The sequence below is a fragment of the Mytilus galloprovincialis genome, chromosome 8, assembly GCF_965363235.1.
Source record: "Mytilus galloprovincialis chromosome 8, xbMytGall1.hap1.1, whole genome shotgun sequence".
Classification (NCBI taxonomy): Eukaryota; Metazoa; Mollusca; class Bivalvia; order Mytilida; family Mytilidae; genus Mytilus; species Mytilus galloprovincialis.
The window spans coordinates 44,554,777-44,567,210 of NC_134845.1; the positions used below are offsets into that span (position 1 = coordinate 44,554,777).

At 32.3% G+C, this 12,434-nt stretch overlaps 1 long non-coding RNA gene across 1 annotated transcript; it reads left to right on the forward strand.

Annotated features, from left to right (window-relative positions):
* The first annotated feature begins 351 nt into the window (after positions 1-351).
* LOC143043315 (uncharacterized) lies at positions 352-9,488 on the forward strand. The gene is made up of 3 exons (XR_012968306.1): positions 352-419; positions 8,030-8,117; positions 8,748-9,488. It is a non-coding gene; the product is annotated as an uncharacterized LOC143043315 (long non-coding RNA).
* The last annotated feature ends 2,946 nt before the right edge of the window (positions 9,489-12,434 follow it).

The following is a 12,434-nucleotide window of genomic DNA, read 5'->3' on the forward strand; positions in this document are numbered from 1 at the left end:
AACTGAAACTGCGTAAGGGTTCTGTTAATCCACAAATCAAAATATGCATGTGATAGAAGAATAATTTCGGAATAAAATGAGGGCTGTTGTAAGGTATATAGTAATTTATTAATATTTTTAATTATTTTTTATCTAAAGTAGGGAAGGCAATTCAAGATGGCGACTTAGATCCCTTTAGGTTTTTTAAGTATATGGATATGGATAGTAAACTGGACATTGCCAGAAAACAAAGAAATAGTGATGGCAACGTTAAATACGTTAATATAGTAATGCAAATAGACAGGAAATAATAAAAAATAAATTAAAAACATTGATTTACAAAATTTTAATCTGCTAACCGAGCCCCTGTGGGTCTGACAGTATATTACCAAGAAATGCACAAAATATTGAAAAAGAAGGTTTAGAAAATTTAAATAATGGTATGCACACACACTCCCCTGTCAGCACAGACAATTATATTTTTGTAAACGCGCCAAACCCATTTGTTCCACAGTGAGACAAGCTTTACAATGTTGATGGTGGTGAAAATCTAGTCCAAATAATTATGACGTCTTGCAAGGCTATTTTATTTCTGGAACGCTTTCCTCTGACGAAGCCGAAATGTGAAACCAAATCAACAAGAAGTCTAACATTTATAATAGAACTGAATATAAAATCGAAATGTAAATGGGGAATGTATCAAAAGACCAAAGAGCAGATAGAAGCCAAAGGGCACCAATGGGTCTTCAATGCAACGAGAAAATCCCACAACCCGAGGAGGGGTTCCTAACCAAAGACAAATGGGGGGGGGGGTCCAACTACATGTCCCCATTCAATACAATACAATACAATATGCTTTATTTGAAAAACACTCCGTCACATTGACATGTGAAACAAGAGGTAAATTACAAAATACAATATAAATAATAAGTTAATATTTGTCAATGACAGTTAGTCCTTTCATTTTTGCTTAATTCTGATATTTCACATAGTACTCTGGAATATGCTGATTTCTGATATTTTTTAACTAATAAAGAATTGCATTCAAATAAATAATGGAATTCATTGCCAATTGCAGTTAAACACAGATTGCATGTCCTTTCTTCTTTTGGAATGACTTATACCATCTTCCCAGCTCTACTGGGATTTTACATTTCAGCATCTTAATTTTGAAATATATTTACGTTCGAATGGTGTTAATTTTAAAATTCAAATGCATTGATGGTCCAATAAAGAACAATGTAGAAAGGGGGGTTCCAACATGTCCAACCCTCAGACCCTCCTGGATCCCTGCCTGTGAGGCATGCTTTAGCTTGCCATTAAACAAAAATGTATACTAGTTGAGTGATAATGGACGTCATATTAAACTCTTTGATATTAAAAAAGAAACTAAAATAAAATCATACAAAGGTCACAAAGGCCATAACTTCTGGCTCCTGACGTGGGAAAAGTGCAAAATGCAGTGGGGATGAATTTACTGTAAATTCCTGAAATTACAATTATATAAATCATCTCACATCTTTGCGCATTTCTTGAAATTGGTCATATTAATAAATGCATGCAATATTTTCAGAAAATTTCAATATAGGCTTTTTAAAGGCTATTGGTACTTTACGGAACGGAACGGAATTTCATTTAAGGTATCCAAAGGGGGCATTTATCAAAATTTCGAAAAATCTTTAAAACAAAACAAACTTTAAAATTTCTGTGTTTTACGGTTTTCCATATACAAATAACACAAATGTATACTTAATCTCATCTTCACAGGTGAAATGTGTAATAATGTATAACATCGGGAAATATTCTGTAGATGAATATGTCGGGTTGTCCTGATAAATTATCATGAAATTAACGCATTTGCAAGTCATGCATTATGATATCTAGACTGACCTCACGTCGTCCTTGATTAGAGACAGTGATCAAGTTGAATCTGATTTAAACTTTTTGATTTATTTTTCCGTTCCGTTCCGTTCCGCAAAGTACCAATTGCTCTGAGGGATTGGTATTTAACGGAAAAAACGGAAACAGACATCTTTAATGTAATTAAAGCAGTATGATAAAAAAAATTGTCTGACACCTCTTTTTGCATGAGTGGTATGTGTTTTAGATAGCATTTTCGACTTGATCAATAATAAAAAATTTAACAAAAAGGCAGGTTACCCAAAAAGTCTTTCTCCTTCCGACGGTAATTATATTTTAAAAAAGGGGCCTTCAACAGCCCGTTCCGACGATGATTAGAGACCGTGATCAAGTTGAATCTGATGTTAACTTTTTAATTTATTTTTCCGTTCCGTTCCGTTCCGCAAAGTACCAATTGCTCTGAGGAATTGGTATTTAACGGAAAAAACGGAAACAGACATCTTTAATGTAATTAAAGCAGTATGATAAAAAAAATTGTCTGACACCTCTTTTTGCATGAGTGGTATGTGTTTTCGATAGCATTTTCGACTTGATCAATAATAAAAAAAATTAACACAAAGGCAGGTTACACAAAAAGTCTTTCTCCTTCCATCGGTAATTATATTTTAAAAAAAGAGGCCTTTAACAGGTCGTTCCGACGATGATTAGAGACAGTGATCAAGTTGAATCTGATTTAAACTTTTTAATTTATTTTTCCGTTCCGTTCCGTTCCACAAAGTACCAATTGCTCTGAGGAATTGGTATTTAACGGAAAAAACGGAAACAGACATCTTTAATGTAATTAAAGCAGTATGATAACAAAAATTGTCTGACACCTCTTTTTGCATGAGTGGTATGTGTTTTAGATAGCATTTTCGACTTGATCAATAATAAAAAATTTAACAAAAAGGCAGGTTACCCAAAAAGTCTTTCTCCTTCCGACGGTAATTATATTTTAAAAAAGGGGCCTTCAACAGCCCGTTCCGACGATGATTAGAGACCGTGATCAAGTTGAATCTGATGTTAACTTTTTAATTTATTTTTCCGTTCCGTTCCGTTCCGCAAAGTACCAATTGCTCTGAGGAATTGGTATTTAACGGAAAAAACGGAAACAGACATCTTTAATGTAATTAAAGCAGTATGATAAAAAAAATTGTCTGACACCTCTTTTTGCATGAGTGGTATGTGTTTTCGATAGCATTTTCGACTTGATCAATAATAAAAAAATTAACACAAAGGCAGGTTACACAAAAAGTCTTTCTCCTTCCATCGGTAATTATATTTTAAAAAAAGAGGCCTTTAACAGGCCGTTCCGACGATGATTAGAGACAGTGATCAAGTTGAATCTGATTTAAACTTTTTAATTTATTTTTCCGTTCCGTTCCGTTCCGCAAAGTACCAATTGCTCTGAGGAATTGGTATTTAACGGAAAAAACGGAAACAGACATCTTTAATGTAATTAAAGCAGTATGATAACAAAAATTGTCTGACACCTCTTTTTGCATGAGTGGTATGTGTTTTAGATAGCATTTTCGACTTGATCAATAATAAAAAATTTAACACAAAGGCAGGTTACACAAAAAGTCTTTCTCCTTCCATCGGTAATTATATTTTAAAAAAAGAGGCCTTCAACAGCCCGTTCCGACGATGATTAGAGACAGTGATCAAGTTGAATCTGATTTAAACTTTTTAATTTATTTTTCCGTTCCGTTCCGTTCCGCAAAGTACCAATTGCTCTGAGGAATTGGTATTTAACGGAAAAAACGGAAACAGACATCTTTAATGTAATTAAAGCAGTATGATAAAAAAAATTGTCTGACACCTCTTTTTGCATGAGTGGTATGTGTTTTAGATAGCATTTTCGACTTGATCAATAATAAAAAATTTAACACAAAGGCAGGTTACACAAAAAGTCTTTCTCCTTCCATCGGTAATTATATTTTAAAAAAAGAGGCCTTTAACAGGCCGTTCCGACGATGATTAGAGACAGTGATCAAGTTGAATCTGATTTAAACTTTTTAATTTATTTTTCCGTTCCGTTCCGTTCCGCAAAGTACCAATTGCTCTGAGGAATTGGTATTTAACGGAAAAAACGGAAACAGACATCTTTAATGTAATTAAAGCAGTATGATAAAAAAAATTGTCTGACACCTCTTTTTGCATGAGTGTTATGTGTTTTAGATAGCATTTCGACTTGATCAATATTTAAATAAACAGCTGCGCCATTAGCGCATGATACGCCCGTCGTCTTGTGAAAAAACATAAATCTTTTTTGAATAACACAGGGTTGTACAGGATGTCATGCTTAGTATATCCTGACTCATTCCTTATTCCCGCTCAATAGGAAGATTGTACAAGATGTATTTGGAAACCCGACGCAACATTAGCCTGTTAAGTTTTAAGCAATAGAGATACAGCGCAACATGTGAAAAAAAAACTCTTTTTTTACAAAAAAACTCAATAACTCGAAAATATAAAAATGAATCATCACCAAAAAGTATACAGATCTTTAGATTAATATAACAAAGAAGTGTGTAAAGTTTTAAGCAATAATCATAAATCGTTTTTGAGATATGGTGCGACATGTAAACCCCCCCCCCCTTTTTTTTTTACAAAATACTCAATAACTCAAAAATGAAATTTTGAATCATCACCAAAAAGTATACAGATATTAAGATTAATATAACTAAGAAGTATTTAACGTTTTAAGCCATAATCAAGAATCGTTTTTGAGATACGGTGCGACATGTGAAAAAAACACACCCCTGTTTTAGTTACAAAGTGCCGTAACTCAAAAAGTTGTATTCTTATTTTCACAAAAAAGTATACAGATCATTTTACCATCATAAGAAACAACTATTATAAGTTTCATGAAATTTGGATAAGTCATTCTCAAGGTACGGTGTGACATGTTTACACCGGACATACGGACAAACGGACGAACGGACGGACACTGGACATTTGTATACCATAATACGTCCCGTCAAAATTGACGGACGTATAAAATATAACACAAAGACAGGTTAGACAAAAGGTCTTTCTACTTCCATTGGTAATTATAAATTAAAAAAGGGGCCTTCCGAAGATGATTAGAAACAGTGATCAAGTTGAATCTGATTTCCGTTCCGTTCCGCAAAATACCAATTGCTCTGAGGAATTGGTATTTAACGGAATCGAACGGAAACAGGCATCTGTAATGTAATAAAAGCAGTCTTGATAATATCAGTGCAAAGTTTTTAAAAATTACTTCTCATCTTATTTCAGTTCCCTTATGTCAAATTTTTAATTCAAGCATTAAAAAATCAGTTTATCCATCATTATTCAAACTAGCTAAAGTCATACCAGTTTTTGAAAATAAATGTTAAAAAATGATGTATTTAATTACAGACCAATTGCATTTTTACAATTAGTATCTAAAATACTTGAGAGACACGTAAAAACTTATTTAATGAACTATACGGACACATATAATCTGTTGTATGTCCTGCAATCAGGTTTTCGTTCGAACCATTCCTGTCAAACTGCCATGACAACTTTGTTAGATAAATGGTTAAAAGCAATTGATGAAGGCGAATTAATAGGAGCAGTATTTCTGGATCTTTGTAAAGCTTCTGATGTTCTTCATCATAAACTGCTCCTCCAGAAATTACAAAAATACAGATTTTCTTATTCTTCACTGCACTGGCTTACTTCATATCTAACTGATAGACAGCAGGTTGTATACATTTCAAATACTTTTTCAGGTGTATTAAAAGTAAAAACAGGTGTACCTCAAGGGTTCGTTTAAGGTCCCATATTATTCTTATTATTCATTAATTTTTTGCCTTTGTGTAATCCAAATCATAACAGTGATCTTTTGGCTGATGATAGTACTATTTCTGTTACTGGTAAAAACAAAAGTTGTATAGCCAGACACTAAATACTGTGTTAGAAAATATTTCTCATTGGTGTGATGAAAACAAAATGTTAATCAATGTATCCAAAACAAAGAAAATGTGTTTATGTTCAATAAATTAAAAAGTTTAAATCAGATTCAACTTGATCACTGTCTCTAATCATCGTCGGAACGGCCTGTTAAAGGCCTCTTTTTTTAAAATATAATTACCGATGGAAGAAGAAAGACTTTTTGTGTAACCTGCCTTTGTGTTAAATTTTTTATTATTGATCAAGTCGAAAATGCTATCTAAAACACATACCACTCATGCAAAAAGAGGTGTCAGACAATTTTTTTTATCATACTGCTTTAATTACATTAAAGATGTCTGTTTCCGTTTTTTCCGTTAAATACCAATTCCTCAGAGCAATTGGTACTTTGCGGAACGGAACGGAACGGAAAAATAAATTAAAAAGTTTAAATCAGATTCAACTTGATCACTGTCTCTAATCATCGTCGGAACGGGCTGTTGAAGGCCTCTTTTTTTAAAATATAATTACCGATGGAAGGAGAAAGACTTTTTGTGTAACCTGCCTTTGTGTTAAATTTTTTATTATTGATCAAGTCGAAAATGCTATCTAAAACACATACCACTCATGCAAAAAGAGGTGTCAGACAATTTTTGTTATCATACTGCTTTAATTACATTAAAGATGTCTGTTTCCGTTTTTTCCGTTAAATACCAATTCCTCAGAGCAATTGGTACTTTGCGGAACGGAACGGAACGGAAAAATAAATTAAAAAGTTTAAATCAGATTCAACTTGATCACTGTCTCTAAACATCGTCGGAACGGCCTGTTAAAGGCCTCTTTTTTTAAAATATAATTACCGATGGAAGGAGAAAGACTTTTTGTGTAACCTGCCTTTATGTTAAATTTTTTATTATTGATCAAGTCGAAAATGCTATCTAAAACACATACCACTCATGCAAAAAGAGGTGTCAGACAATTTTTTTTATCATACTGCTTTAATTACATTAAAGATGTCTGTTTCCGTTTTTTCCGTTAAATACCAATTCCTCAGAGCAATTGGTACTTTGCGGAACGGAACGGAACGGAAAAATAAATTAAAAAGTTTAAATCAGATTCAACTTGATCACTGTCTCTAATCAAGGACGACGTGAGGTCAGTCTAGATATCATAATGCATGACTTGCAAATGCGTTAATTTCATGATAATTTATCAGGACAATCCGACATATTCATCTACAGAATATTTCCCGATGTTATACATTATTACACATTTCACCTGTGAAGATGAGATTAAGTATACATTTGTGTTATTTGTATATGGAAAACCGTAAAACACAGAAATTTTAAAGTTCGTTTTGTTTTAAAGATTTTTCGAAATTTTGATAAATGCCCCCTTTGGATACCTTAAATGAAATTCTGTTCCGTTCCGTTCCGTTCCGTAAAGTACCAATAGCCTTTTTAAAAAAAGTCAATCTTGTGCATGATTTATCAATGATTATACTTGCACAATTAACGCATGTTGTTCTCAAAACTAAGAGATGTCTATGCTATTTATGACAATTTTCATGGTTCAGTGGTTATAGTTAAGTTTTTGTGTTTTGGTCTGTTTTTCTCATACTTTATACAATAGGTCTACTATATTTGTTGTATGAAATGATTGTAAGGTGTACATGTCTAGTGGGATGATGTCATCTGACCTTGACCTCATTTTCATGGTTCAGTGGTCAAAATTAAGTTTTTGAGTTTTGGTCTTTATCTATTAAATACTATAAGCCATAGGTCAACTGTATTTGGTGTATAGAAATATTTTTTGATCTATATGTCAGTGGCACAGGTTTTATTTGACCTTGATCTCATTTTCACGGTTCATTGATCAGTGTTTTTGTGATTTGGTCTATTTTTCTTAAACTAGAAGTAATAGGTCAACTATAATTGTTGCATTGAAGCCTTGTTAGCTGTATATGTCTGCCTGGCATGGTTCATCTGACATTGACCTCATTCTCATGGTTCATTAGTCTTTATTTATTTATCTTGGTTAATGTTAAGGTTATGTGACAGTTGTGATAAAGCTTTATACTTAGGACTATCAACATATTATCAATGATTAGTAAAAGAAGGCGAGACATTTCAGCGTGTGCACTCTTCTTATTAAACACACATTAATATACATCATGTACATTAAACAGCAAAAAAAAATATTGATGCAAGATGCCATTCAATAATAACTTTTACTCTTTTATGTATAGGACAAGAACTATAGAAGATACAGAGAAATTATAAACAGCAGAAATGATAGGCAATTTAAAATTTGCAGAAGAAAACTGAACCTAAATGGTAAGGCCACTTTTATTTATTTTTTAAAGTTGTTGAACTTGAAAGATGATAATCATGATTACTATAAAAATTATAAGATGTGGTATATTAAATATGAAAACTATCATGGCTTTAAGAAAGCAATTGTAGGCCTGTGACGACCTTCAATAATGAAAAAATCCATACCCTATAGTCAAAAGAAGGCAGCTATAAAAGACCCAAAGATGAAAAATTGAAACAATCCAACATGTCCAAACTGTAAAACTAATTGCCTAGTTTATTACAAAATAAATTACAAAAAATAAATATAACCGGTATGAAACAACAACAACCACTAAATTTTAGTGTCAGACTAAACTTACAAAAACTACAGGCTCTGAACTTTGGACAGGCACAATAGGAATATGGCAACCTATGATGTAAAGTTCCTGCAAACAAAGACTGGACTAATGTAAATCAACTAATTTTTCGCGACTACTTTATTTTGCGTTTTATACTTTCTAGTCTTACATCACAGCTAATTATTTTTCGCAAGGTTCAAGTTTACTTAATGAATTTTAATAAAGAAAGATACATATGAAAAACATTTATTGCTGTTTCTCTCTCCATTTATAACATTTTTTTTTATTTGTTTATTTTGTGTATTTATAGGTGATCAGACATCTTGGTTTTCATGATCAATAGGTCATTACTGAAGAGGAAACTTAAAGTTGAAATTTATTTACAAAGTGCATAATTGGATTAATTTGAACTGGAATGTGTGCTTTCCTGCAAAAAAGAAACAGGAAATTTCATCATTATCACATGATAGTGCCAATAAACAAAATGGAGTTCTATCATAGATACACAAAAACACTATTGCATAAAAGCAACAACATATTATATATATTATTCGAAAGAAAGGAGAATGCAGAACAAAGGAACACCAGTTTTATCCACTCATTTACATCGCTCCCTCATATCAAATATACGAAAGAAGATCATTGAAGAACAATTTGCAAAAATGTTTTCTCTTAGAATTGAAGGAAAATGTTAAGTGAATGGCATAATGTATTCACTGAATTCTTACGTAGTGGATTGAAAACTGTACACAAGCTGAAACAGAAGAAAATTTTAATTTAAAATAACACGAAAAGTGTATATTTTATTATTTAATCTGCAAATATATAAACAAATTCTTTAGAACACCACAAATGGTATGACATTCAAATTGGTTGCTTATTAATGTATTGCATTGAAACAATTACAAAGAAAACAGAATCATTTGCTACAAATTTTTTTTTATAAATCATAGTTAAATTTTATAAAAAGTATGAACAATACCTAGATCTAAACAGTCAGACTTTATCAATTTTCAATGTCATTAAAATGTTGAGTCAAACATTTATGAAAGTTTTGAATATCATTTGCATCAACTATACAGTCTTGTAATAATTATATTCATACTGTTTGTATACATGGTATAGCGAAGAAATGTTTAACAAGAACAAATAAGGGAAATTTGATGTTCAGAAATTTCTTTAGAGGAAATTTGAAGAACAATGATTTCATTAGAGGAAATTTGTTGTCTTGAAGGAAATCTTTTTCCCTTGAAAAAACAATCTCCCTTGAGGAAAAAACAATTTCCCTTTGAGGAAAAAACAATTTCCCTTTGAGGAAAAATCTTTTTCCTTTAGGGAAATTTGATTTCCCTTGAGGAAAACAACTATTCCTCTAAGGAAATCGTTGAAAAAAGGGGCATAACTTTTTTAACAGTGGTGCTAGAGCCAAACAATTTTAGGACAAATAACAGGGAACCAATACCAACCAAATTATCAACTTCATTTTGACTTAACTCCAAAAATTAAGGTGAACAACTTTTGCACTCAGCGGAATTGCAAACTTGTCCCGGAGACAAATCTGCTTTTCTGAGATGTTTTACAAGGTTCCAAAAATGTGTTATGCCCTACAGCTTTCCATCCAGCTAAGGCAGAAGTATATTCTCTTTTATTCTCATATATCCAGTATTTGCAACAAATTGTAATTTTTCCGAAGAAAAAAATTCAAATGGAAAATAATGTTTGTATTGTAATAAAGTATGTTCCCATGGGAAGAAAAATTGTTCCTATGTGAAAAAAAATTGTTCCCATGGGAAGAAAAATTGTTCCCATGGGAAGAAGATTTGTTCCCATGGGAAGAAATATTGTTCCCATGGGAAGAAAAATTGTTCCCATGGGAAGAATTAATTCCCATGGGAACTTTTTGTATTCATCTTTTCCCATGGGAACTTCCAATGTTCCCATGGGAAATTCTAATATTCCCATGGGAATTATGAAATTTCCCATGGGAAATGTACTTTTAATCAGCTGCAGTGACAAGAGTGACAACAGTGACAAGTTGGGACATATGGCTTTTTTAAAATTTTTCAATGATCTATCACTGGGCAAATTTTTTTGTTGATATCTTGTAAACCGACAAAGTCAGATTTGCCGATACCGGAATGGCAAATTTGTCCCGCACAGTGTTTTAGACTCTATTACAACCAAAGGCCTCTTTAGAAGCTGCTGTGATAATTACAGACAAGATTAAAATTATTTGAAATGTCAAACAATATACGGTAAGTTTGTGAATTTTGACAGTTGTATATGTAATTGACACTAAGCTATACAAGGTCATGTTTTTTCTCTGACTGTTTATGACGTCTTTACACTAAATTCATTGGATGTTGGATGTGTACGGATTGATAGTTTAGTCTTAGATGCATGATTTTTTTTATTAGTTGTTAGTGGCTTTGAACTAGCTGTCAGATAACTGCGAGTACTCTCAGATCTGTTCCTAGTGTCTTTTTGTTGTCGGGATGTTAAGAACCCGGCCACGTCCAATTGTATTTTTGTCCTTCTGATGAGTTAAACCTTTTTCAACTGATTTTTATGGTTCGTTCTTATGTTGTACTCTTATATATACCACTGTCCCAGGTAAGGGGGAGGGTTGGGATCCCGCTAACATGTTTAACCCCTCCACATTATTTATGTATGTGCCTGTCCCAAGTCAGGAGCCTGTAATTCAGTGGTTGTCGTTTGTTTATGCGTTACATATTAAATCATATTTGTTTTTCGTTAATTTTTTTTTTTTATATATAAATAAGGCCTGTAGTTTTGTCGTTTAAATTGTTTTACATTGTCATATCGGGGCCTTTTATAGCTGACTATGCGGTATGGGCTTTGTTCATTGTTGAAGGCCGTACGGTGACCTATAGTTGTTAATGTCTGTGTCATGTTGGTCTCTTGTGGACAGTTGTCCCATTGGCAGTCATACCACATCTTCTTTTTTATAGTTGAAAATTTCATTCACCAGAAGATCTCAACATTGTTCCAGAATGTCTCAACCGATACCAGAAAATCTCAACATGACATACTTTATAACATATTTAGCTTAATGAAATTATATTAGTAAAGAAAAAGAACAAACTGTAATTTTATGTTTATAATACTAATTTACTGATATATATGCTAGTTTATCAATGATATCACTGTCATTTTGTCGATAGCTGACTGCGCTGGCCACATTTACCTGCTGGAGAAAAGTCATTACGATGTCATTTTAAATCATATTCATTTGTGTTATACACGAGATAAACCGTAATTCCAATATCTATGGCATGACATTCTCCGATTTTACAAAAAACGCATTGATTTTCAGTAAATTGACGAAAAGTCGACCTACCCTGTGTTTATTTTGAATATTTTGAACCAGAAAAGCTCAACAGGAAGTGCCAGAATACTTTTTTCCGTCTCAACATTTGGTTGAGATTAGATGGTTTACTAGGCGTGACTTACAGTATCAACTGTATCCGGAAATTGCCACTTAATAATTTCAATAGTAACAGTCGGATTTATTGGTTTATAAAATGCAATACTAAGTTCTTTTCATATTAAAATATTGTTGAAAACTATATTGTAAACGATGATTAATTGTTAAATTTTTATCATTTTATCAAAATATTTTAATAAAAAAGAAGTTGACCAGGAAAACTCTCATTGTAAATAAATTCCAATGTCGAAAATGTGTTTCATTCTGTATTGTGCAATATTCAGAACATTAACTACAGGTAAGGTGAAATAGATTTTCTTAGCTGTATTTGGAGACACTTTTTCGGAATATTTGATTCCTAGCGCTCTTTAACTTCGTTTTCTTTAGCCTTTTTTACATTTTTAAATCGAGTGTTACTGAAGATTCTTTTGTAGACAAAATGTGTGGCTGGCGAACTCAATTTTAATCCTTGTTACAGTGGGTTGATTATAGGTGTTACTGTAAAACTTTACCTATACCTTAACCTGTTTTTAAAATTGACAATACAAT